Genomic DNA, 26,832 nt, shown 5'->3' on the forward strand with positions numbered 1-26,832 from the left:
AAATTTTAAATTTAAACTACGAAAATAGTTGATAAATATAAATTAATAGCTGTATAACCATAAAGTAGGAAAAGCCTACAAGATAAATAAAGGAAGAGCAAGATCTAACTACATAAAATATTAGAAACTGTAAGAAGACAAGAGAAGGGGAACAGGGATAAAGTCACCTATACCCAAATAAAGCTATCAAGATAGACAAGACAATCACAACAGTCACAGGGCCTTTCAGACAGTTCTGAGTAGAACGTGAAGTGGGCCAACCTTCCTGGTGGGCAATTTGACAAAGTGTAACAAAACTGTTAAATTACCTTTTGACCCGCTAATCCACTCACTACAGTTTTTTACTAAATAAACAAAAATGTGCAGGCACAGAGGGATATGAGCTACAATAATGTTCAGTGACCAGGTGGCTCAGTGGTCAGGAATCCACCTGCCAATGAAGGAGTCATGGGTTCGATCCCTGGGTTGGGAAGATCCCCTGGAGGAGGGAATGGCAACCCACTCCAGGATTCTTGCCTGGAGAATCCCGTGGACAGAGGAGCCTGGGGGGCTGCCGTCCACGGGGTCACACAGTTGGGTACAACTTAGTGACTGAGCACACGTAATTTCAGTGCATAACTTTTTGTCAGAAAGACTGATGGGAAGCTAGGTGTCCAAGAATGGAGGGCTACTTACAGTCCATTCAAACAATGAGAGAGTATGAAGTGATCAAAAAGTATGTGGAAGAGTTATAGCACTAATATAAAAAACTATATGAAAAACAAACGCAAGCAGCAGAATAGCAAGAACCATTTTACATTTTAGTTAAAGAAAATGGGAATTATCTACATGTATGTTGGTGATAGTCCGGGAGGCCTGGCGTGCTGTGATTCATGGGGTCGCGGAGAGTCGGACATGACTGAGCGACTGAACTGAACTGATGCCTGTTTATCTGTGTATAGCTACAACATACATACACACAACACACGGTAAAGAAATTAAAATAATCCTAAATTAGTTAAGAGAAATGAAGAATGGAGAAAGGAGGCAATTCATCCCAAGCCTTCCTATACCATACATGCCAACCTATCAGAATGAGCATTCTTATCACAAGACTCTGGGACTTCACAAAGAAAAGTCAGTCCAGGGCTTCCCTGGTGGCTCAGTGGTAAAGAATCCGCCTGGCAATGCAGGAGACACAGGTCTGATCCCTGATCCAGCAGGATCCCACAGGTCACAAAGCAACTTAGCCCTGTGCCACACCTACTGGGCCTGTCCTCCAGCGCCTGGGGATCGAAACGACAGAAGCCCACAGGCCCTAGAGCCTGTACTCCACAAGAGAGCAGCCCCTGCTCACCGCAGCTAGGGAAAAGCCTGCACAGCAGCAGAGTCTCATCAGAGCCAGACACAAATAAATAAAGTGTTAAAAAAAGAAAAAGAACTCTAATTTAGTGAATGCAGCAGGCAAAACCCAACAGAGTGGTACCATCTTCCATCTCCTATCAAATCCACTTTCACTCCCAAATCCAACCAAGGGTCCAGGGCAATCTATCCACTATTCACCCAAGACGACAAGAGACACAGTGTCAGTAACTCCTCTTGGATTCCTGAAACTTCAAAGGCAGCATCCTGAGAACCTCTGAAGGGGCTGACTCGGTCCCCACTGGTTGTAAGCAAACAGAGTGCATGCCTCGGCAGCCAGAGCTTGTGAGCGGGCTCAGTCTTCACGCAGTGCTAAACCACCATCAACCCCATCGGAAGGCAGGTGTGCCTCCCCGAGGAGAAGTGGGAGCTTACTCCTCACTCCTCTAATTAGTCTGAAGACCCACTATTTACAAGTGCAGACCTCATTACTTTTAGTTCAACCTTTTTATCTTACTTAGGGGCAAAATGTTTAGTAACACTAAAACATCAAACATTTCCACTAATCAACATCTGTTACTTGGCTTTCTAAACAGTACTTGGGCTACAAACCTGACTTAATTTCCAGCCTCTCTCAAAACACTATAACCCTAACTCTGAAGAGAACTTAAGAATTATTCAACAGTCCAAGTGACTTTATTTTTAAGATTTTTTTTTTCTATGTGGGACATTTCTAAAGTCTTTACTGAATTTGTTACAATACTGCTTCTGTTTTATGTTTTGGTTTTTTGGCCGCAAGGCATGTGGGATCTCAGCTCCCTAACCAGGGATCGAACCTGCACCCCTACATTAGAAAGCGAAGTCTTAACCACTGGACCACCAGGAAGGTCCCAGGGGATTATTTTTCATCACTCATTTTTATAAAATTTCCACAGTAAGCATCACTTTTTGTAACAGGGTGGGGGGGGGGAACCTTTTCTCTATGGTCATCTAGATTATCATACTGTGATTATCTGACCTAAGCAGTCACTCACCACAGCACTTTCTTTAGACAGATACACCACAACTAGTTTATCATAATTATCACAAACAACAAATCCAATCAATTTTTTAAAAGTAAATCATTCTTCTATATGTAGACTTTATGACCCATAAAAGGTCAAGATCAGCATTCTTGTCAACACAAATTTATGAGAATTTGCAATCATCTGTAATGACTATTTCAAATCATTTTGTTTCAAAAAGTTAATTCAATGACCACCTTTCTCAGGCAACTGAGTCTTCTAAAAGATAAGAAATCCGCAATTACTGAGCATCTCAACCGAGTCAGCCACAGACACCACAGGAAACAGAAAATGACCAAGTGATGTTCTCTTCAGACGCTTCTCATTGAGACAGGTTTAACGAGCACCCACTGCACGCCAGACCGCGTACTAGACACTAAAGACGTGACACCCTAACACACAGGTCCCATACTGGTAATTTTGCTGGAAAAATTAATGTGCATGATTATGGACTGACTGTTCCTATCTAAAGGAGGTTTCAAGACATACAGCATATGCAAAAAATTAACCATCTAAATTTAAAAGACTTACTCTGACACACACACACCACTATGGATCTCAGCTAAGGGACTGCAGGTCAGGTTTGGAGCACGCAAAGAAAGATGGGTTTTATCAAGGAACAGACAAGTCAACCAAGGAAGCTAAAGTTCTATCAGAGAAGCCTTCAGAAAAAGGTTATCTTGTTCTGTGCTTCGTAACTCTACACTTGAAAATTTTAAATTGATCCTTTCACACCACCACCAAAGACATCTTTATTATTTCTGCAGTTTTATTCCCTTGTTTTTGAAGATCTGAGCTGCCAAACCTTAATTCAGTTCAGTTCAGTTCAGTTGCTCAGTCATGTCCGACTCTTTGCAACCCCATGAATCACAGCACGCCAGGTCTCCCTGTCCATCACCAACTCCCAGAGTTCACTCAAACCCACCTCTATTGAGTCAGTGATGCCATCCAGCCATCTCATTCTCTGTCGTCCCCGTCTCCTCCTGCCCCCAATCCTTCCCAGCATCAGAGTCTTTTCCAGTGAGTCAACTCGTCGCATGAGGTGGCCAAAGTATTGGAGTTTCAGCTTTAGCATCAGTCCTTCCAATGAACACCCAGGATTTTACTCATAGTTAATTCACCAAAGGGACAAAATCATTACTATATCAATTTTGTATTTTCATCCAGAAAGTACAAACTGTCTATTTTCTTGGCCCACACAACGTTATACCAAATACATATATAATTTCCATTAAGTTCACTCAAGTAGTCAGTCTTGACTATGTGGATTTATCAACCACTGCAGGTTAACCACAACAGAATATAATTTCTAACATTTATATAATAGCATTAACCACGTGCCAGATGCTATCTAAGCATTTCTATGTATATACAGTTGATCCTCCATATATTCTGGTTCTGCCACTGCAGACCCAATCAATCACAAATCAAAAATATTCAGGGGGGAAAAAAAATTCCAAAAAGTCCAAAAAAGCAAAACTTGACTTTGCTGGATTCTGACAACCAGCTACATAGTACTTACATTGTATTAGGTATTATCCATAATCTGGAGATGATTTAAAGTATCTGGGAAGATGTGTGTATATTATACGCAAATATTATGCATTTTATATAAGCAACTTGAGCATTCAGAGAGTTTGTTATCCAGAGAGGTCCCAGAACCAATCCCCTGCCAATGATATACAATATTTACATATGTAAGAACAGCATAGGTATAACCCACGTATATTGCATAATTTATGTGTACACACACACACATATAAACACACATATACTCATTTATTCCTCAAAACAACTTTGTAAGGTAGCTTCTATCTCTCACTTCAAAGATAAGAAAAGTGAGGCTCTGTCCAGCCAAGTTAACTGGCCAGCAGGGCACTATGAGAGGTACCGTTATAAAAAACAAGCGGAGGAAAAACATGCACGATACAGATTTGCTGTTATACTGATTTCCTTCTCAAAACTCGCAATTATCCCAGTTACAGAAAATTAATACCATTGGAATTAGCCACAGACCCTCTCCCCACACTTTTACTTTTTCCTCCCACAACTGGGCCCATTCACAACCTCTCAGTTCTCAAACTCTAGGACACACACTGCCCAGCACTGCCACCTGAATCATCTCTCCATGTAAGTGTCCCGGCCGGGTGGACAAGCACCACGTCCCAGACCAGTGATGCCATGGGGCAGCTTTCAGTGGCCTGAGACAGAAAGGGATAAGGGACAGAGGATACACGCTTCTCCATAAAACAAAAGCTGCTCGACTGGAAATGTCATTCATTATTCTGGGGTTGTCCTTCTTACCTTAAAAAGTTTGTAACCCAGTCAATCCTTCAATATCAGAATAATAAATCTACCATGTATACATGGGGGTTGGGGAGAGGAGGCAGGCATTGGCAGGAAATGAGGATTCAAAACTTGCAGGTTCAAAAGGAAAGAGATACCACTTTCACTTTTAACAATGACACAAACTTAAGAGACTAGTCTGGCAAACGAGCACAAACCATTGCAAATTTCAATATCTTATAAAGAAAAATCACAAGCATTGAGGCAGTTAATTTTGAAGTGGGTGAATAAAAAAAAGTGTGACAAATTTGAGTTTTAAAATGAAAGTCATCCTCGTAGTTTTCAATAGTACAATAAGTTACCTACAAACGAAAATCAAAGCCAACCTCTTAATTCTCAACAGTACTACTAGGAAAAGGGGATTTAAAAGAGTATCACTGATCTATTTTTTTCTAAAATGCAGCAAAGAAAAGACTGTTAAAAGCATGGACTCTAGAGTTGGTCAGAATCCCAGCTCTGTGTTGGTATATGACTTTTTCTGCTTTAGTTTCCTTCAAGGTTCTTGTGAGGGGCAAATGAATTAAGATACATGAAGTGCTCAAGACAGTACTTCAGAGTACTGTCACACCAACCCACCCACAAGGAGGCCAGCGCTGACCCCAAACTCCGGACTCACCCCCCACCAGGGGGCTCAAGGACATCTTGGGCCCCAGTCCACCCTCCAGCAGGTCGAAGCTTCAGAACGAACCAGACTCCACAGCGAGCTGTGTCAGAAACTGCCCCCACCCCTACTGATGGGCGCACACCAGTTCCTGGACTCAAAGCCCTTCGACCAGAGAACGCAGAACCTGGCTCCATCCACAAATAGCACAGGACTGGTCCCAGGAGCCCCTGGGGTCCCCAACGCCACCATCAGCAGGTTCACCCAAGCTCCAAGACACCCTGGACCCCTCAGCCAGTCACCCTGTGATACAGCACCCTGGAAGACCTCAGACCTCAAAGCTAGTCATGTCAGGAGCCAGCCCTGCCCACCAACAGACTCCAGTGCTAGGACCCCTGGACCCCACCCACCAGTCAATCAGCACTAGCTGCAGAATCTCCAAGAACTCACAGCCAGCTGTGTCATGACACAGCCCCACCAACCAGGCCAGGGCCAGTCGTGGCTACCAGACCACCAAAAGCGGTCAGCTTATCACCAAAGGATGCACACAGCCCGCAGAGGTGACACCTGGAGCGTGCAGCTCCGGTGACCAGAGGGAGTGCAGGGCTGGGACACACGATGTCTCCTTCAAAAGGGTTCTTCTCCAAGATCGGAACTGTACCCAACTTATCAGATACATAGCAGCAGCAAACTGGGCAAAATAAGGTGACAGCAGAGTATGTTCCAAATGAAGGAACAAAATAAAACCCCAGAAGAACTAAGTGAGGATAAGCAACCTACCCAAAGAAGAGTTAAGTGACGATCTTCCCCACCCAGGGACGGAACCCAGGTCTCCCACATTGCAGGCAGATGCTCTACCATCTGAGTCACCAGGGAAGCAATGATCAAATAAATCGGGAGACCACTAAATAAACAGAATAAAAAGTCAGAATAAACTTCAGCACAGAGACAGAATAAACTAAATAAACAGAATAAAAAGTCAGAATTTTTTAACAAAGAGTTGGAAAATATAAAGGAGAACCAGAAATGAAAAATACAATAACTGAAATGAAAAATACAGTAGGAGGAATAAAGAGTAGACTAACTGGATACAGAGGAACGGATCAGCGAGCTGGAAGTCAAAGCAGTAGAAGTCACTGAAGGTGAAGAGAAAAAAGAAAAACAAGTCAGGAAGGGTTAAGAGACTGCTAAAACAACATCAAGTATATCAACATTCATAGTAAACTGGTCCCAGATGGAGAAGAGAGAAGGGAGAAAATAAGGTGTTTGAAAATATAATAGCTAAAAGCTTTCCTAACCTGGGAAAGGAAAGAGACATCAAAGTTAAGGAAGCATTAGGAATCCTAAACAGGATCAACACAAAAAGGATCATATGAAGACACACTGTATCTAAAATGCCAAAAACTAATGATTAAGAGAAAATATTAAAAGCAGCAAGGAAAAAGCAACAAGTTACATGAGAAAAGTCTGATAAGGCTACAACAGACTTTTCAGCAGAAACTCTACACGCTATAAATAAGTGGAACAATATAGTTAAAAGGACAATCAATACTCTACCTGGCAAAGCTTTCATTCAGAGACGATGGAGATACCAAAAGTTTTACAGGCAAGCAGAAGCTAAGAGTTCAGCACCACTAAAACAGCTTATGACCTACATCAAATCCCTTATGATTATACAGTGGAAGTGAGAAATAGATTTAAGGGACTAGATCTGATAGAGGGACTGATGAACTATGGACGGAGGTTCGTGACATTGTACAGGTGACAGGGACCAAGACCATCCCCATGGAAAAGAAATGCAAAAAAGCAAAATGGCTCTCTGAGAAGGCCTTACCAATAGCCAAGAGAAGAGAAAAGCAAAAGAGAAAAGGAAAGATATAAGCATCTGAATGAACAGTTCCAAAGAATAGCAAGGAGAGATAAGAAAGCCTTCCTCAGTGATCAATGCAAAGAAATAGAGGAAAACAACAGAATAGGAAACACAAGAGATCTCTTCAAGAAAATTAGAGATACCAAGGAAACATTTCATGCAAAGATGGGCTCAATAAATGACAGAATGATATGGACTTAACAGAAGCGAAACATATTAAGAAGAGGTGGCAAGAATACACAGAAGAACTGTACAAAAAAGATCTTCATGACCAAGATAATCACGATGGTGTGATCACTCACCTGGAGCCAGACATCTTGGAATGTGAAGTCAAGTGGGCCTTAGAAAGCATCACTACGAACAAAGCTAGTGGAGGTGATGGAATTCCAGTTGAGATATTTCAAATCCTGAAAGAAGATGCTGTGAAAGTGCTGCACTCAATATGCCAGCAAATTTGGAAAACTCAGCAGTGGCCACAGGACTGGAAAAGGTCAGTCTTCAACCCAATCCCAAAGAAAGGCAATGCCAAAAAATGCTCAAACTACCACACAATTGCACTCATCTCACACGCTAGTAAAGTCATGCTCAAAATTCTCCAAGCCAGGCTTCAGCAATATGTGAACCGTGAACTTCCAGATGTTCAAGCAGGTTTTAGAAAAGGCAGAGGCACCAGAGATCAAATTGCCAACATCCGCTGGATCATGGAGAAAGCAAGAGAGTTCCAGAAAAACATCTATTTCTGCTTCATTGACTACGCCAAAGCCTTTGACTGTGTGGATCACAATAAACTGTGGAAAATTCTGAACAAGATGGGAATACCAGACCATCTGAGCTGCCTCTTGAGAAATCTGTATGAAGGTCAGGAAGCAACAGTCAGAACTGGACACGGAATAACAGACTGGTTCCAAATAGGAAAAAGAGTACGTCAAGGCTGTATATTGTCACTTTGCTATTTAATTTATATGCAGAGTACATCATGAGGAACGCTGGGCTGGAAGAAGCACAAGCTGGAATCAAGATTGCTGGGAGAAATATCAATAACCTCAAATATGCAGATGACACCACCCTTATGGCAGAAAGTGAAGAGGAACTAAAAAGCCTCTTAATGAAAGTGAAAGAAGAGAGTGAAAAAGTTGGCTTGAAGCACGACATTCAGAAAACTAAGATCATTATGACCAACCTGGATAGTATATTAAAAAGCAGAGACATTACTTTGCCAACAAAGGTCTGTCTAGTCAAGGCTATGGTTTTTCCAGTGGTCACGTATGGATGTGAGAGGTGGACTGTGAAGAAAGCTGAGCGCCGAAAAATTGATGTTTTTGAACTGTGGTGTTGCAGAAGACTCTTGAGAGTCCCTTGGACTGCAAGGAGAGCCAACCAGTCCATCCTAAAGGAGATCAGTCCTGGGTGTTCATTGGAAGGACTGATGCTAAAGCTGAAACTCCAATACTTTGGCCACCTCATGCAAAGAGTTGACTCACTGGAAAAGACCCTGATGCTGGGAGGGATTGGGGGCAAGAGGAGAAGGGGACAACAGAGAATGAGATGACTGGATGGCATCTGCGACTCGATGGACATTGAGTGTGAGTGAACTCCAGGAGTTGGTGATGGACAGGGAGGCCTGGCGTGCTGTGATTCATGGGGTTGCAGAGTCGGACACGACTGAGTGACTGAACTAAACTGAAAACAGCTTTGCAAGAAATGTTCCAAGGACTCAACTAAGCAAAAAAAAAAAAGTTACCAACTAACACGTGAAGGAAATTACAAAAGGAAAAGTTGTTGGTAAATGCAAACAGTTCAGTTCAGTTCAGTTCAGTCACTCAGTCATGTCCGACTCTCTGCGACCCCATAAACCACAGCACACCAGGCCTCCCTGTCCATCACCAACTCCCGGTGTTCATCCAAACTCATGTCCATAGAGTCGGTGATGCCATCCAGCCATCTCATTCTCTGTTGTCCCCTTCTCCTCCCGCCCCCAACCTTTCCCAGCATCAGAGTTTTAGTCAATCAACCACTTATGAAGCTAGTAGGAAGGTAAAAGAACAAAAATTGTTAAAATCAACCACAATAGTTAAGGGATACACAAAACAGAATGGTGTAAAACATGATGTCAACGCCACGAACAGTAAGCTGGAGGGAGAGGGTTAAAAATACCAGGTTGTTAAAATGCATTAGAACCTAAAAGATCATCAATCTAAAACAATCAAATATATATATGATAAAAATGTATACATATATAGATACAAACACATAAACCTTACGTTACTCATAAACCAGAAGTCTATTCTATATACACATGCAAAGACTCACAAAAATAACACTAAAGATAGTCATCAAATAAAAGGAGAAAAAAAGAAACAAAAAAACTTATAGAAAAAATAGAAAACTACAAAACGGCAATAAGTACACAACTATGAATAATAACTTTAAATATAAATGGACTAAATGCTCCAATCAAAGACAAGGAGTGGCTGAATGACACAAAATAGGACTCCTCTACCTGCTGCCTAAAAACAGATTCATTTCAGATGTAAAGACACACACAGGCTGAAAGTTAAGAGGATGAAAAAAGTTACTCCGTGCAAATGGAAATCAGAAATAAAAAAAGTTATAACCAATACCAGAGAAAGAATCGTAATGGATTACACCAATTAATGGACAACTGAAAAGAAATGGACAAGTTCTTAGAAGGGGATCATTTCCAAACAAAACACAAAGAAATAGAAAATATAAACAGACAAATTAGCACTAATGAAGTTGAATCAGTAACTTAAAAACTCCTGACAATAAAAGTTCAGGATCAGAGAGCTTCACAGATGAATCCTTCTAAAAACTTCCAGAAGAGTTATCATCTATCTTTCACAATCTGTTTCAAAAAAAAAATTGCAGAGAGAAACATTTGTGAACCCATCCCATGAAGCCAACATTACTCTGATACCAAGGCCAGACAAAGATAACAGTTAAGTTCAGTCACTTAGTGCTGTCTGACTCTGCGACCCCAGGGACTGCAGCAAGCCAGGCCTCCGTGTCCATCACCAACTCCTGGAGTTTACCAAAACTCATGTCCATTGAGACGTTGATGTCATCCAATCATCTCATCCTCTGTCATCCCCTTCTTCTCCTGCCTTCAATCTTTCCCAGCATGAGTCAGCTTCTTTTTTCCCAGTGAGTCAGCTCTTTGCATCAGGTGGCCAAAGTTCTGGAGCTTCAGCATCAGTCCTTCCAACGAATATGCAGAATTGATTTCCTTTAGGATGGACTGACTGGATTTCCTTGCAGTCCAAGGGACTCTCAAGGGTCTTCTCCAGCACCACAGTTCAAAAGCATCAATTCTTCGGCAATCAGCTTTCTTCACAGCTTTCTCTCACATCCATACATGACTAATGGAAAAACGATAGCTTAGACTAGATGGACCTTCGTTGATAAAGTAATGTCTCTGTTTTTTAATATGCTGTCTAGGTTGGTCATAACTTTTCTTCCAAGGAGAAAGCGTCTTTAAATTTTGTGGCTTCACTCACCATCTACAGTGATTTTGGAGCACAAGAAAATAACTGTCACTTTTTCCATTGTTACCAGCATCTATTTGCCATGAAGTGATGGAACCAGATGCCATGATCTTAGTTTTTTGAATGCTGAGTTTTAAGCCAGCTTTCTCACTCTCATCTTTCATCTTCATTTAAGTTTCATTAAGGCTTTTCAGTTCCTCTTCACTTTCTGCCATAAGGCTGGTGTCATCTGCATATCTGAGGGTATCGATATTTCTCTCGGCAATCTTGATTCCAGCTTGTGCTTCATGTAGCAAACTATTTCGCATGATGTACTCTCATGTAAGTTAAAAAACAAAGTGACAATATACAGCCCTGACATACTACTTGCACATTTTGGAACCATTCCATTGTTCATGTCCAATTCTAACTGTTGCTTCTTAACCTGCATACAGGTTTCTCAGAAGGCAGGTCAGGAAGTCTGGTATTCTCATCTCTTGAAGAATTTTCCACGGTTTGTTGTGAGCCACACAGTCAAAGGCTACAGCATAATGTTTTTCTGGAACTCTCTTGCTTTTTCTGACCCATCAGATATTGGCAATTTGATCTCAGGTTCCTCTGCCTTTTCTAAATCCAGCTTGAACATCTGGAAGTTCTCAGTTCACATAATGTTGAAGTCTGGCTTGGAGAATTCTGAGCATTACTTTGCTAACGTGTGAGAAGAGTGCAATCATGCAGTAGTTTGAACATTCTTTGGCATTGCCTTTCTTTAGGATTGGAATGAAAACTGACCTTTTCCTGTCCTGTGGCCACTGCTGAGTTTTCCAAATTTGCTGGCATATTGACTACAGCACTTGAACAGCACCATCTTCTAGGATTTGAAATAGCTCAACTGGAATTCCATCACTTCCACTAGCTTTGTTCGAAGTGATGCTTCCTAAGGCCCCCTTGACTTCACATTCCAGGATGTCTGGCTCTAGGTGAGTGATCACACCATTGTGGTTATGTGTGTCATTAAGATCTTTTCTGGTATAGTTCTTCTGTGTATTCCTGTCATCTCTTCTTAGTATCTAGGCTTTTGTTAGGTCCATATAATTTCTGTTCTTTAACGTGTCCATCGTTGCATGAAATGTTCCCTTGGTATCCCCAATTTTCTTGAAGAGACCTTTAGTCTTTCCTATTCTATTATTTTCCTCTGTTTCTTTGCACTGATCACTGAGGAAATCTTTCTCCCTCCTTGCTATTCTTTGGAGTTCACGCAGATGGATACATGTTTCCTAGTCTCCTTTGCCCTTCATGTCTCTTCTTTTCTCAGTATTTGTAGGGCCTCCTCAGACAACCATCTTGCCTTTTTGCATTTCTTCTGCTTGGGGATGGTTTTGGTCACCTTCTCCTGTACAGTGTTACAAACCTCCATCCCTCAGACCCTTTTCAGACCCTCTATCAGATCTAATTCCTGGAATCTATTTGTCACTTCCACTGTATAATCGTAAAGGATATGACTTAGGTCATACCTGAATGGTCTAGTGGTTTTCTCTACTTTCTTCAATTTAAGTCTGAATTTTGCAATAAGGAGTTCATGATCTGAGCCACAGTCAGCTCCTGGTCTTGTTTTTGCTGACGGTGTAGAGCTTCTCCATCTTTGGTTGCAAAGAAAATAATCAATCTGATTTCAGTATTGACCATCTGGTGATGTCCCTGTGTAGAGCCCTCTCTTGTGCTGTGGGAAGAGGGTGTCTGCCATGACCAGTGCCTCGCTGCCTGGCCAGCAGCACCGCCTCCCCTGTCTGTGGCCTCCAGACCGGGTCCTCCACACAGTTCCCAGGCACAGACGTTCTTATCACCGCCACACCACGCCTCCGTGGAGATGGTCCTCACTGAACCATGATGTGACCACCATCGAGAACCTGCTGGCCAAGGGAAGCGGCGCAGCAGCGGGAGCCTGTCTGCCTCATCCCTGGCCAGCGTGCGCCAGAGGATCCACAAAGTGCTGAACAGGGAGATGGTAATCTCTGTGGCTCTAGGCCAGGTGTGATCCCTCCTTATTTGTGGGATTAGCTTGACAGGCAAGTATCTGTCAGATTTCCATGCCAGTACACCAGTCTTCCAGAGTTTCCTCTATTACATCCTTCTCTTCTTGGTCTATACCACCACTCCAGCTGTCAGATAAGCCAGAGCTACCACGATGGAGGAGGGGCGTGGGCTCATCTTCTCCTGTAAGAATTCCAAAATTATAACTAACCGCTGAACAACCATCAACAGGAGAATGTGGATCCCACCAAAGAAAGACACCCCACGTCCAAGGACAAAGGAGAGGCCCCAGCAAGACGGTGGGAGGGGAAAATGACATGTATTAATAAAATGAAAACAGTGCCTAATGGACAGGAATATTTCCAAATCATATATCTGATACAGGGTGTAATACCCAAAACTTAAAAAGAGTCCATACCCTTCAATATCTAAAAGCAAACAACCTGATCGAGACGTGTACACAAAATCTCAACAGATATCTTTTCCAAAGATGATAAAGCCAACAGAAAAATGAAAACACGTTTAACATCTCTAATCATTAGAGAAACACAAATCAAAACCACAATGAAATATCACCTCACATCAGTCAGAACGGCTATAATCAAAAAGACAACAAATAACAAGTGTTGGTGAGGATGTGGGAAAAAAGGAACCCTTGTGGATTCCTGAAAAAATTAAAAGTACCAAAGATCTAGCAATTCCACTCCAGGATATTTATCTGAAGAAAACAAAAACAGTAATGGAATATTATTGAGCCATGAAAAGGAATCGTGTCATTCAAAATAACCTGAAAAGTATTATACTAAGTGAAATGAGTCAGAGAAAGACAAATACTGCATGATTTCACTTATATGTGAAATCAGCAAACCAAACAAAATCAAATGAGCAAACATTTGATTTTTAACAAAATCAGAGAACAAAATACAGAGACCAAACAGATGGTTGCAAGGGAGGAGGGAAAAGGAATGAAACAGGAAGAGAGACTAAGAGGCACAAGTTTCCAGTGGCAAAATCGCTTAAATTAACAGTGTGACCAATATCGTTAACAACTATGTAATATCTTTGCGGGGTGACATATTGCAACTAGATATTGTGTAACAGGTAATAACAGTGTTGTGGGTCAATTATACTTCAAAAATAAATTTACAGAAAAAGAGATCAAGCTTTGTGGTTAACAGAGCCAGGAGTAGAGGGACGGGGGAATTGGATGAAGACAGACAAAAGGTACAAACATCCAGTTATAAGATAAAGAAGTACTAGGGCAAAACGTACAACATGATAAACAGAATTAGAACTGTTTTACCTTATACAGGAAAGCTGTTGAGAATAAATCCTAAGAGGTCTCATCACAATTTAAAAATTTTTTTTCTATTTCTTTAATATCTATATGAGATGATGTATTTTCACTAAAATTACTGTAATAATTACTTCATGATGTAAGTCAAATTATTATGCACTACACCTTAACACCTTAAATTTATATAGTGTTAGTCACTCACTCAGCCATTCTTTTTAACACCATGGACTGTAACCCACCAGGCTCCTCTGTCCATGGGATTCTCCAGGAAGGAATACTGGAGTAGGCTGCCATGCCCTCCTCCAGGGTATCTTCCCAACCCAGGGATGGAACCCAAGTCTCCCACACTGCAGGCATATTCTTTACCGTGCTGTTTATCAATTATATCAATAAAACTGGAAGGAAAAAAAGTACTGTCATAATATTTAACAAGAAACAACAGTAAAGACGAGAATGAAAACTGTAAAAATCACAGTGCTAAAAGTAGTTGATGTTATACTTCCATAAAGTTTTTCTAAACTTAAGAACCATTTTTATGAACATGAACTATATGAAGTTACCTGTGACAACTATAACTTTTCAATTACTTTTTTTTAATGTAAACTTTTCAATTTCATTTTTTAATACTTAGGGAAAATCAACAGGGGGAGACTCCAAATTTTTCACAAGTTTGCTTCCAAGGCTCAGGCATGTGCTACTCAGCTGAGGCTGCATTTGAATAGTGACGGAAGGAGCACACACTCAATTCGTTCACCAATAAAAGAAACTTTCAACCCAGAGAGTATGATGCAGTCTTTATGTTGATTAAAAACCCAACCACCCGCTGCTGAGCAAGTGGAATTCTTCAGGTAGAAGTACACAAAGCTTCCGTGGAATATTTGCAGGCCTGGTGATGCAGGCACCACACAGCATGCACAGAGGGTACCTGCACTCTTCCTAATTGAGGGAGTTCTTCCAGTTCTGCTATCCCCTCCCCTGGGACCTGGACTTGGCTTCTTCTGCGAAGGGATTTCCCAAAGCAAGCCCTCTCAGGCCATCCTGCCATCTGTCTTTTACCTCAACTCACCTCTACACCGAAAGTGAATTATTATAAGGCACTTATTCACTGATATATGTCATTTCTTAGCAAACAATATACATCCTTGCTACTCAAGAATGGTTCCTCCTCCAGCCGCAAGTAGTTTATAAGAAACACAAAGTATCTAGCTGCAACACAGATCTACTGAATCAGAATTTGCATTTTCAAACAGGAGCCTCAAGGGATTCCCAGGCACATTAAAGTTTGAGAAGAACTGCTCTACAGGACTCTACAGGAAACAGCTGTAGAAAAATACTCCCGTTCACAACTGAATTTAGAGATAAAATATGAAAACTACCAAGACATGGAATCAGAAAAGTTCCTTAAGACAATTAATACATAAATTCAACTCTTTATCACTGGTATCAAAGGTGCTCAAAAGTTTACTTTCAACGATGCCTACATTTAATGCTAAGTCAGTATCTGTGTACAAACAGGCATGATCATATTATTATATATAGTGACTATACGATAATACATTGGGGCTGTATACTGTGGGACAAAGAATAAAAACGAATGACTTGGTCGAGAATACAACGACCGTAGGGCCTAAAGTTGTGCAACCCGCACTGTAAAATTTCGGTGTTTAGAATTTGGAGTTGGCTAGTTAAACTTTCCAGAAAATAACTCCCCCCCAAAAATCTAAAAGATATGAACTTTAAACATATATCCTACAATCGAAACTATTTAATAGCTAGTACTGAACAAATTTTAGGTCACCTGTACAATCAAGAAATTGTTGTAGAGGTCTGAGCTCCTTTCTCCAGGAAAAAGGAGGTGGGTGGGATAGTGTGTTACAAAAAAAAAAAAAATCAGTGTTCACCCTCTGGAAAGTTTTTCTCACATCCTGAAGGCCTCAACTTGCACGGTCCTACAGGTGAAGGAAACTTAAGTCGTTCAAGCTCACGTTTCCCTCCTGAGACGGGGGCAGGCTTTCCTCCCTTCTAGAGCGTTTTACAAGGTTTGGGGGCTCCGAGCCCGTCTGGCTTCCGGCCCGCGAAGGGGCCTAAAGGTACCAGGAAACCGACCGAGGAGGAAGTGGAGCCCGGCTCGGCCGCGGCGCTCAGCCTGGTGGCAGCCGCGACCCCGGCGGGCGCGGAGGCGGCGGCAGGCCGGGCGCAGCGCCTCAGCCCGCCGCCCCGGGGCGAGGGGCCCCGACTCCCGCCCCCGCCCGGGACGCGCACTGGCGGGGCGCAGGGGGTCCCCGGCGCGCCGGCGACACCTCAGGCCGGCCGGGGACGGCGGCGCCGAGGGAGGCCGGGCGGGCACGGCCGCCCGCGGGGGCCGCACTGGAGGAGGGCGGAGGCGCGCAGGGCGCCCGGCAGCGCCGCCGTCCCGTGGCGTTACCTGTGGCGCCGGAGGGCTCCCCGGCTCCTGCGCCCCGAGTCCGCCTCCCCTCTCTCTCTCTCCCCCTCAGCCTGTGCCGGGCGCTCCCGGGGCCGGCCGCGCCTGCCCCGACCTGAGAGGGAACAGGGCGGGGGGGGCGGCGGCCACGTGACCACGCCCGCGCCGTGACGGCGGCCGCCCCCGCCGCGCGCCCTCGGCGCGCCCCAGCGCTCAGCTCCCCGCGGCGCGGCGCCCGCGCGCTCGTGCGCATGCGCCCGCCGGGCCCGCACACTGCGCGCGCGCGACGCGCTGGGGTCCTGCGGGGCCCGCGAGGCGCGAGGCCCAGAGGCCGCCGCGGGCCGAGCCGTCCGCCGGGGCAGCGGCGCGCATGCGCGGGAGGGCTCGTTTCGGTTCCTCTCCGCTTTCCGTGCCTTCCCTTTGCCCTCTTTACCTTCAGCACCCCGGCCCGGCTTTGTCGGCGCGCAGCTGCAGAATGCGCCCCCGGGATGTCAGACCCTCATGCTCACCGCCACCTTCCCAGCGTGAGGCCGTCTGAAAGGCTGGCCCTGCTGCCTGAGAATTTGCATTTCCTGTGGCCTGTGACATGTCCTTGTATCTGAGTGGACTCCTATTCATGCTTCAGTGCCCAGCCACTATGTCACTTCCTCTCTGAGATGTACCCTACTCTGCTTTGGGGGTCAGCAGTAGTTTGTGCATACCTTCTTTAGTATAGGGCTTCCCTGGTGGCTCAGCTGGTAAAGAATCCGTCTGCAATGCCGGAGACTTGGGTTCCATCCCTGGGCTAGGAAGATCCCCTGAAGAAGGCAAAGGCTACCCACTCCAGTGTTCTGGCCCAGAGAATCCCAAGGACAGAGGAGCCTTGTGGGCTGCAGTCCTTCGGGTCGCAAGAGTTGGACACGACTGAGCGACTTTCCCTTCACTGTTCACTTTAGAATAACCGGTAGAGAAATAATTCACGGTATTTTTTTTTTTTTTACAAACCACAGTATTAGGCTTGGATTTTATGTTACCTCATGACTTAGGGCAGTCCATGTCTTTAACATTGTGATATCTCCGCGAAGGTTTGAGGACTGACCGTGTAAATCCTGTGCTTTGTTGTCCTCCACTTGCCTTTAGTCACGATTTAAACAGTGGAATGCTGTTTGCTTGTTTCCCCAATTTGAAAACCTTTGAATGAAAAGGCTTGGAATCGTATTGCTGATTAGAATGGTAAATTCTTCACCTAGTTACAGAGATTTATGGTCTTTTATTATGTATCTTCACAAAGAGCCTAATGGAAATTGATAGTGTTGAGTCCTGAAAACCAAGGCAGAAAAAGGTAGGATTTCCAAAGGTTAGCTGGCTTCAGAGGAAGGTCCCTGGTGGAAGACCTTTGTTGGAGAACAGACAAACCCTCCCCTTAAGGGGAGTCCCCCACTGTCTGTTGGCCCTTTTGGTTGTCAAAGCAGGACAGGTTAAGTGAGTTTCTCGTGCCAGATTTACTCAGGAGAAACTAAATAAAATGTAAAAACTTACTAACTGGTAGCTCTGCCTAGATGAGTCATCATTACTGTTAAAACAGTGAACATTGAGATGATGTTCAGCAGCAGAAACCCTGTTGGGATAAATGTTGATGGAATAAGATATGGCAACCCACTCCAGTATTCTTGCCTGGAAAATTCCATGAGCAGTGAAGCCTGGAGGGCTTCATGGGGTTGCAAAGAGTCAGACACGACTGAGCAGCTGGAAACACACACACACACACACACACACACACACACACACCTACATGCACACGTAAACACACACACACACACCTACACGCACACGTAACAGTGTTAACACAGGTTTCTGAGAAGCAGGAAATTCACAGCCTACTCTCCTGTGTTTGCAGTGTTGATGGGCTCTTCTCTGCACCTTCCAGAGGATACACCTGTGGATGGAGCCCACCCATCAATTGCAGCTGCCACCTCAGTGATGCCAGCAACATTTCACTGTGTCTAGTCCAAGGTTCATCTGAGGAACACTGTTATTTTGGTGGCCCACACAGAACCATGCCTCCCTAGGAGTCATGCTTTTGTGTAATCTTCTCTTGGATCTGGGCTGGACCTGTCACTGCTTTCAACAATTAGGGAAAAAAAAAAAAAAAAAGTCTGTTCCAAGTCTAGGCCTTAAAAACAGGCTTTGCAGTGACAACATTGAAATTTACCAGAACCTGTACTCAGGGAAAACAGAGACTATTAGGAAATCCCGCCACCTGTTTGTATTCTGGGAAATGGCTTATAGCAAAGAACAATCCTTCCCCCATATGACTTAGATAAGACTCTCTCTGACCTCGGAGCCCTCATTGTGTTAATGGGACCACACTCCCCCAGTCAGTCGCTGACAGCATAGCATGGCAACTAAGGCACGTTTCCCCTAACAGGCAGCTTTGCCTCAAGGACTCCCCACGGGTCTGGCCAAACTGTCTCAGAACTGCCTGCAGTCTTGGGGCTTTCTTAATTAAGCTTCCCTTCCTTCCCTTTGAACCTTCGCGGGTGTCACACCTGCGTCGTGGTCTCTCCCCCTGCCCCTCCTTGCTTCCTTTTATCCTTCGGGTATTCTCTCAAATTTTTGTCCATCCACTCCCATCTTGCTGTCTCCCTCCCTGAGGGCCTGAACTGAAACCTACCCCCATTCTAGGATTTCACCGGGCCCAGCCTCAGGCTGGAGCTGCAGGTCAGAGATATGAATCATCTCAAAAAACTAACTTCTCTCATTCTGTGGTATTTCACACTTTTTTGAAAGCCTTTCCGTCTCCCAGACCCATTGTTAAAATGCAGCTAACCGCGGGTAGGGATAACAACATGCTTAAAGCCTTTCGCTACTAAGAAAATAAGAAAGATTAACAGTTATTTTGACTACAAAGATAATTGAGACTATAATATTGTTATGGTAATAATAAAAATTACTAAACATGGGCCATTTGAGTCTCCCCCTCCCCATGTGTTCCTGTAGCAGATACTATGGGGGCTGTTCATGTAGTTCCTCACCTCTCCCTTCTCCCCACCTCAAATCCCCATCAAGAACCTGAAACGAACAAGGCCAATCAGTTTCTCTTTTCTGAGAGAAGTGAGCATTGCGATTGAAAGGCAACTAGTTAGTCTTCGTGCATAGCTAAAATTGTAAAAACCCAGTGGTGTGGGCCATCTCATCAGTCAGGGTCTGGTCAGGCTAGAGACCATCTCCAGTCTCTGAGGACAAACAGGAAGTCACACGTCATGCTGTTGCAGCAAAAATAGAAATGAGACTTTTTCTAAACTAGAAATGAGACTTTTCTGATAAACAAGGAAAATAAGGAAACAATGAACATGCTGGAGAAACATCATCAACAGGCCTGAAAGAGTTAAGCAGTCCTAGTGTCATTTTCAGTTCAGTTCAGTTCAGTCGCTCAGTCATTTTAACTACTATCAATTCACTGCGCACCAGCAAGGCCTACCTTTCACAAACTTCCTTAATCACGCTCTGACTCTGTGTGAGTTACATCCTGCACCTGGTGTTCACATTCCCCCGCACGCCCTTGTAACAATCTCCTTTAGAATTCTTCCTTTCAGAAGGAAGGTCGCGGGCCAATAACCCCAGAGACAACAGACCAAGTCACCAAGTTGCCTGACGTCAATCGTGGCAGTTTCAAAACTCTGCAGCAAGAGGAATATTGTAAGACCTTCATTACTTTGATCATTATCACTTACCCCAGACCATGAGCCCCACTATAAAACCTGTTTTAATTCCCCAGGGAAGGGGGCGGGACAGGGTTCTTGAGGTGCTAGTAGGCTTGTCCCTTCTTTACCAGGCAAAGAAATGAAGCTTCTCTTTCTTTCCTAAAACTCTGTATCCATATTTCCATTCAGCATTAGTGCCCAGAGAACCCGGATTATGGCAGCAATGTTACTGGGGCCCCAGGGATGATGTCATCAGACAGAATCTACACCATGGTAACACCAAGCCTGAGTAGATGCATGCAGAGAGAACTACTTAAGGTAGCTTTCCTTAGAAGGCACTTGTGAAGTAGCCCCCTCACCCACTGACAACCACAAGGGGTGGAACAGGGAAGCTCATGGCTATTTGTCAGATGAGGGCTTCCCAGGTGGCACAGTGGTAAAGAATCTGTCTGACAATGCAGGTGATACAAAAGACACACTTCCAGTCCCTGGGTCAGTAAGATCCCCTGGAGTAGGAAATGGCAACCCATTCCAGTATGCTTGTCTGGAAAATCCCATGGACAAAGGAGCTTGGTGGGCTACAATCCATGGGATTGAAAAGAGTGGGACACGACTGAGCACAGGCATACACACACACATTTATCACATTGGGAGAGGGATACTTGGTGACTGAACAATCCATGCTCACAGCATTCCTTCCGTGACTCAACAAATCTTATACATAATTTCAGAATGTTCTCCCCTAATATAAAGCAACTATCCATTTACTAACCCTGTTGTTAAAGAGGCAGTATTATCAGCACGCACAAAATTAATTGATCAGCTATCAATCTTTAATGTCATTTTAACTTGCATTCTAATCATAGATATTATTCAAAAGAGAGCCTACACACACACACACCAATGCAGAAACCAGAAATTGATTTATATGTAGGGTCTACATATCTATGTATGGTAAGCGGCTGGTTCTTCTTTCCTTCCAAAATTATTTTCCACTTCTTTCACTGGAGTTGAGTTTTAGCTGGGCTCATGGCCACCTGTCTGAAGGCTACATTTCCCATTCTGCCTCATGGCTGGGTTTGGCCATGTGGCTTTGTTTTCATTGTGGAGCCTACAGGTGATAATATGTACAATTTGCACAATACTTGCCTAAAGGAAGTACCTTGCCCTAAACTGCCTCTTCTATGCCAGTTGGCACACAGATGGGGTGCCAACCCAAACTTCAAGGGGCAGAGCAGCAAGATGGAAGGAAATTGCATCCCTGAGTTGTTTCACAGAGCACTGCCTGCCCAGCCTTGACTAACCCTTGACCTTTAAAACAGAGGTAAAGACACCTCTACCTTATTGAAGCCACTGAATTTTTTAAAATCTCTTTTTGAAAGCTGCATACCTGATATAATATGTAACGTTATATTCTGTTAACTAAATTGTTATGGGGATAATCTCATGAAAGTCTGTCTGGATAAAATGTTAAAACACAAATAGATCAATGCACACGCCCTTGGAGGAAACGATGTCAACATTTATGGATCTATTAGGAACATCAACTACTTTGAGACTACAAAGCCTATGTTTGCAGCATTATGCTTTTTATTATCACCCATGCTCAAAGTCCTGAGTGTTCATTGGAAGGACTGATGTTGAAGCTGAAACTCCAATACTTTGGCCACCTGATGCAGAGAGCTGACTCAGTGGAAAAGACCCTGACGCAGGGAAAGATTGAGGGCAGGAGGAGAAGGGGATGACAGAGGATGAGATGGTTGGATGGCATCACCAACTCAATGGACGTGAGTTTGAGTGAACTCTGGGAGTTGGTAATGGACAGGGAGGCCTGGCATGCGGCAGTCCATGGGGTCACAAAGAGTCGGACATGACTGAGCGACTGAACTGAACTGAACCGATGCTCAAAGTTGCCCTTAAACATCTCAGAGCAGTCAGAGGTTTAGGAAGCAGTATAGACAGGAGGTGAAGTGCTTAGGACCAGGAGTAGAACAATTCAAGTTCATACCCCCTCTCCCTGCCTGATAATAATGTAATCTCAACCAGGTTGCTTAAACCACTCAGTCTCTGCGACCTCAGCTCCATCTGTGAGGCAGGGGTAATAACAGTCTTTAATTTATCAGGTTGTGGTGAGCATTAACTGAGATAATCCACTGTTAAATAAGCTATTTAATGATTCAATTAAAAATAGATATTATTTTTTTAATTTATATTTGGAGTCTTCATCAGAAAAAAAATTCTGCAGACTGTAGGAAGATCTAATTACTCTAGATAAAACCATAATGATGGGGATTCATTGTCTGCATGCACAAAACAGCAAATTCTGGACTTCAGACATCAAAAATCAAAGATATTTTTGTTGTACTGCCCCAATATCTATGCCTAAATGGCATAGCACTAAAAGTAAGGTCTTAACTTTGTTACTTTGAAAGGACCATATCCCAGAATATTATCCTATAAGGAGAAAGAACTTATTGGAGGGAGATAATCAGTGCTGATTTTCAGCTGTTTTGCGGAAGGAATCATGATCACAATCACGTAAGGCCATTCCTTTGAAGCCTTTGTTCTCTGTGATAGCGGTGATGCCCATTGGATGACCTGCAGTTGGTCAGGTGCATGCAGAGGCTTCCACGGTCACACCTTTCAACATGAGTTTATGGTATCTGTATTCCATACAGGACCCTTTCATCTTTTTTCCAGGTGCACGCTTAGGATATGCCAAGAAAAGCGTCAGTAAGCAACATGACTTATATCGTTTAGTTCATATCCCTGTTACACTGTTTGTGCCTTGTGTGATGACCAGATGTTTGAATGTCTGACCTTGCCTCAATGGTGAGCTCCTCAAGGGCGAACAGTGTGTCTTACTCATCTCTGTTTTGGCAGTGTTTTAGGCGCTTCGCATCTGGCAGGTATTCAATAAATGTTTGCTGTGAATAAAAGTAAATCTGTATCACATTATGGAAATCATCATCTTGCTACATGGTTGAACAGTGTTCTATTCATCTTATTGCAGTGTAACAAATTACCACAAACATAGCTGCTTAGAACAACAAACATTCTTAATCTCACAGCATCTGTAGGTCCCGAGTCTGTGAGTGGTTTTCCTAGGTTCTCTGGGATCTCTCACCCATTTGCAAATCAAGGTGTTGGCAGAGGCTTTGGTCTCACCTCAAGGCTTCATTGGGGAAAGATCTGTTTCTAGGCTCACATGTTTGCTGCCAGAGTTCAGTTCCTTACCAGATGTAAGACCAGGGCTTCATTTCCTTGCCATGTGGGCCTCTTCAAAGGGCAGCTCATCACATAGCAGCTTGATTTATCAGAGTCAGCAAGAGAGGGTGTCCTAACAAGCAGCTGTCACAAACCTATGCAACAATCCTGGAAGTGATACTCCATCATCTTTAACATATGTCTTTTGTTAAAAACATGTGACAAGTCCCTTCCACACTTAAAGGGAGGGCATTACACAGGACACATGTGTCAGGAGGCAGGGATAACTGGGGGTTCTCCTAAAGTCTATTCACCACCAGCAGGCCTTGGTGTGTGTACGATCTGAGTACTTAGTTCACTCAAATGAAGAAGCTTAGTTAGGTTCACATGCTAATCCAGTGAGAAAGTCCAGATACTTGCTCAAATATGTAAATGCTCCAGATGCATGTTGGAAAAGGAAGAGTATTTCACCGAAGTCCTTACAATCTGAATGGGTGACTTATAACTCATCAACAGAGAATAGTTCAATGCCAAATCACCATCTTTTTAAGCTGAATGCCCTTCTGGAAGCCCTTCAAAATGATGACTGAAATATGAACATTAAAGGTATGCAACATCTCTTTCTAGCTTGGGAATTCTCAGCAAAACTGTCTCATGTAGGCCTCGGCATGCTCCAGTTGATTCCATCCATTTGGACAGCCGGCCAAAAGCCCTAAGCACACACACGGGAAGACAAATGATGAGAGCCATCAACAATGGAAGAGACATTAATGAGCCATTGTTGCAACAACGCTACACACCAAACAACTCCAATACCTCAGTGATTTACAAAAGCATTTCTGTTTCTCATGTAGGACTTGCAGATTGACTGTGGTTCACATGCTCTCGCTTGGGCTGAGCTTGGCCAAGCTTGGCTAGGCTGGACTCCAGACTTTGGGCTGGATTCAGGTCTATTCACACATCTCCGTTCTGAGAGCAGCAGCTACACGGGGGCACACAGTTCATGGTCTGGTCATGCGGGTGGCAAAATTACAAGAAGAACAAGTAGAAACATTCAATAATTCTTAAGACTTTGGCTCAAAACTGGTACACCAGCACTCCTTTCCATGTTATATTGACTAAGGCAAGTAATAGGGCTGAGTCCAGTATCAACACAGTGTGGAAATACACTCTACTTGCTGCTGCTGCTGCTAAGTTGCTTCAGTCGTGTCCGACTCTGTGCGACCCCATAGACGGAAGCCCACCAGGCTCCCCTGTCCCTGGGATTCTCCAGGCAAGAACACTGGAGTGCGTTGCCATTTCCTTCTTCGTTGCTTACTCTAGTGGGAGGTAATTCTAATACAAGGAAAGAGTAGAAAATGGAGAGTCATGAATGAAGGTAAGCACAAGGAAGCCAACCTCAGAAGCTGGTCAATTGCCTGTGACACGCATGAGCTCCCCAACTGTTGCTTTAACAAGCCACAGCATCATGTAACTAACAGTTCAGACCATTCACAGGTACAACACTGTGCTCCCTCAATATGCAATCCTCTGTAAAATCCAAAATCTACATTACAGTAATAAAATAAAGGTAAAGATTTTACAAGCACAGGGGCCTTAAAAATTATTGTTCCCATGGCAAATATAACATAGCTTTTTGTGCCCATATACTGCAAAGACAGAAGTCCTAACTATAAACAGTAATGGGAAGTCATGCATATTCAGGGATGAGGGTGATGAAAGAGTTATAGACTCAGTTAGAAAAATTACTTTGGGAATTTTATCTTACGGATGAAGCCTCAAGTAATGTACAGCATAATACGATCGAATGTTTAATAGGTGACTGAATAGAGTCATTTTCATTCCAAATTGCCACAATGTTGTATTCCAATGAAAAGAAACATTTCTTAGATATATTATGGATAGTGCCAATATTTCATTCCTGTGCTTTTGTTTCAAATTTCAGTAGTTATCTTTAACTGATGGGTCTTCATTGGAATCTAATTCCTTATAAATGAGTTGGCCTCATGAAGCTGGCAAATTGACATATTATGCTTCTGTTTACTTTCTAACTCACAGATCTTTCAAAGATCACCTGCTTTCAACTATTGTTTAGTTGTTAAAAATGATTAATATAGAATAACATGCAGCTTGCCATTTAACTTGGCTCATCTGAGGGATGTTAGATGTTATACTGTATTTAAACAATTAACTAGACGTTACATTGAATTTACAATTCACATTAAAGCACCATAAGTTGAAATACTATTCTATCAAAGATAAAGGACATAATCCTATTCCTTCAAATATAATGCTATCCTTTCCAAATTCTGTAGTGTCATAAAAAGTGTCACATTTGTAGACAAACTCTGACATTGAATTATCAATTTATTTATATATGCCTTCAGTTCAGTTAAGTTCAGTCCCTCAGTCATGTCCGGCTCTTTGCGACCGCATATATATGCCTTAAGACATGAAAAAATGCACACCTGAAATGCTGGGGTAGAGCTAAACTCCATACATAAGATTGCTCTCACATTTAATTTCTATATCTTATATTAAAATATTGCCTTTAAAAGCAGTATACAATTTAGGTTCACAAAGGCACTGTCCAGAGATGTGTGACTGGCTGACTTAAAAATTGCTGTTGAAAGGTTCATAAAGATAGAGTAAAGGAGAAACAACGGCAAGGGCCCTGTAGACTTATATTGGCCCTGTAGACTTATATTGGAATAGTGGCTAAAGCCGAGGTGAAATTTCAACTGTTTTATTGATGATGATGGACTGAATCTTTTTTAAATTTTATTGAAGCATATTTGATTTACAATATTTTGTTAATTTCTGTTAAACATCAAAGCATGTATGTGGGGGGGGTGGCACTCAGTGATGTCCGACTCTTTGTGACCCCATGGACAGTAGCCTGCCAAGCCTATATATATATACATTTATATACACACACACACACACACACACACACACACACATATATATATATATATATAGTTGTGGTGGTGGTTCAGTTGCTATGTCTTGTCTGACTCTCATGGATTGCAGCACACCAGGGGAGTTTGGGCCTTTTGAGCGTTCAGTTCAGTTCAGTCTCTCAGTTTTGTCCGACTCTTTGCAACCGCATGAACCACAGCACGCCAGGCCTCCAGTCCATCACCAACTCCTGGAATTCACTCAAACTCATGTCCATTGAGTTGGTGATGCCACCCAGCCATCTCAGTCTCTGTCGTCCCCTTCTCTTCCCCTCCCCAAATCCCTCCCAACATCAGAGTCTTTTCCAGTGAGTCAACGCTTCTCATGAGGTGGCCAAAGCATTGCAGTTTCAGCTTTAGCATCAGTCCTTCCAATGAACACCCAGGATTGATCTCCCTTAGAATGGACTGGTTGGATCTCCTTGCAGTCCAAGGAACTCTCAAGAGTCCTCTCCAACACCACAGTTCAAAAGCATCAATTCTTCAGCGCTCAGCTTTCTTCACTGTCCAACTCTCACATCCATA

General features: G+C 43.3%; 1 protein-coding gene across 15 annotated transcripts in view; it reads right to left on the bottom strand.

Moving 5' to 3' along the window:
• Positions 1-16,958, bottom strand: part of TBC1D5 (TBC1 domain family member 5) — a 623,629-nt gene extending 606,671 nt beyond the window's left edge. For 10 of the 15 annotated variants that reach the window (XM_055416924.2, XM_088835340.1, XM_088835356.1 and 7 more), the window contains exon 1: positions 16,461-16,618. The gene's annotated coding sequence lies outside the window, so the exon portion shown is untranslated. Of the gene's footprint in view, positions 1-16,460; positions 16,619-16,890 lie in introns of those variants that run through there. The other 5 variants (XM_088835366.1, XM_088835357.1, XM_088835376.1 and 2 more) reach the window with 3 other exon arrangements.
• Between the last annotated feature and the right edge of the window lie 9,874 nt (positions 16,959-26,832).

This window comes from Moschus berezovskii, chromosome 1 (genome assembly GCF_049115385.1).
Source record: "Moschus berezovskii isolate FMDL1 chromosome 1, NW_MosBer_1.0, whole genome shotgun sequence".
Classification (NCBI taxonomy): Eukaryota; Metazoa; Chordata; class Mammalia; order Artiodactyla; family Moschidae; genus Moschus; species Moschus berezovskii.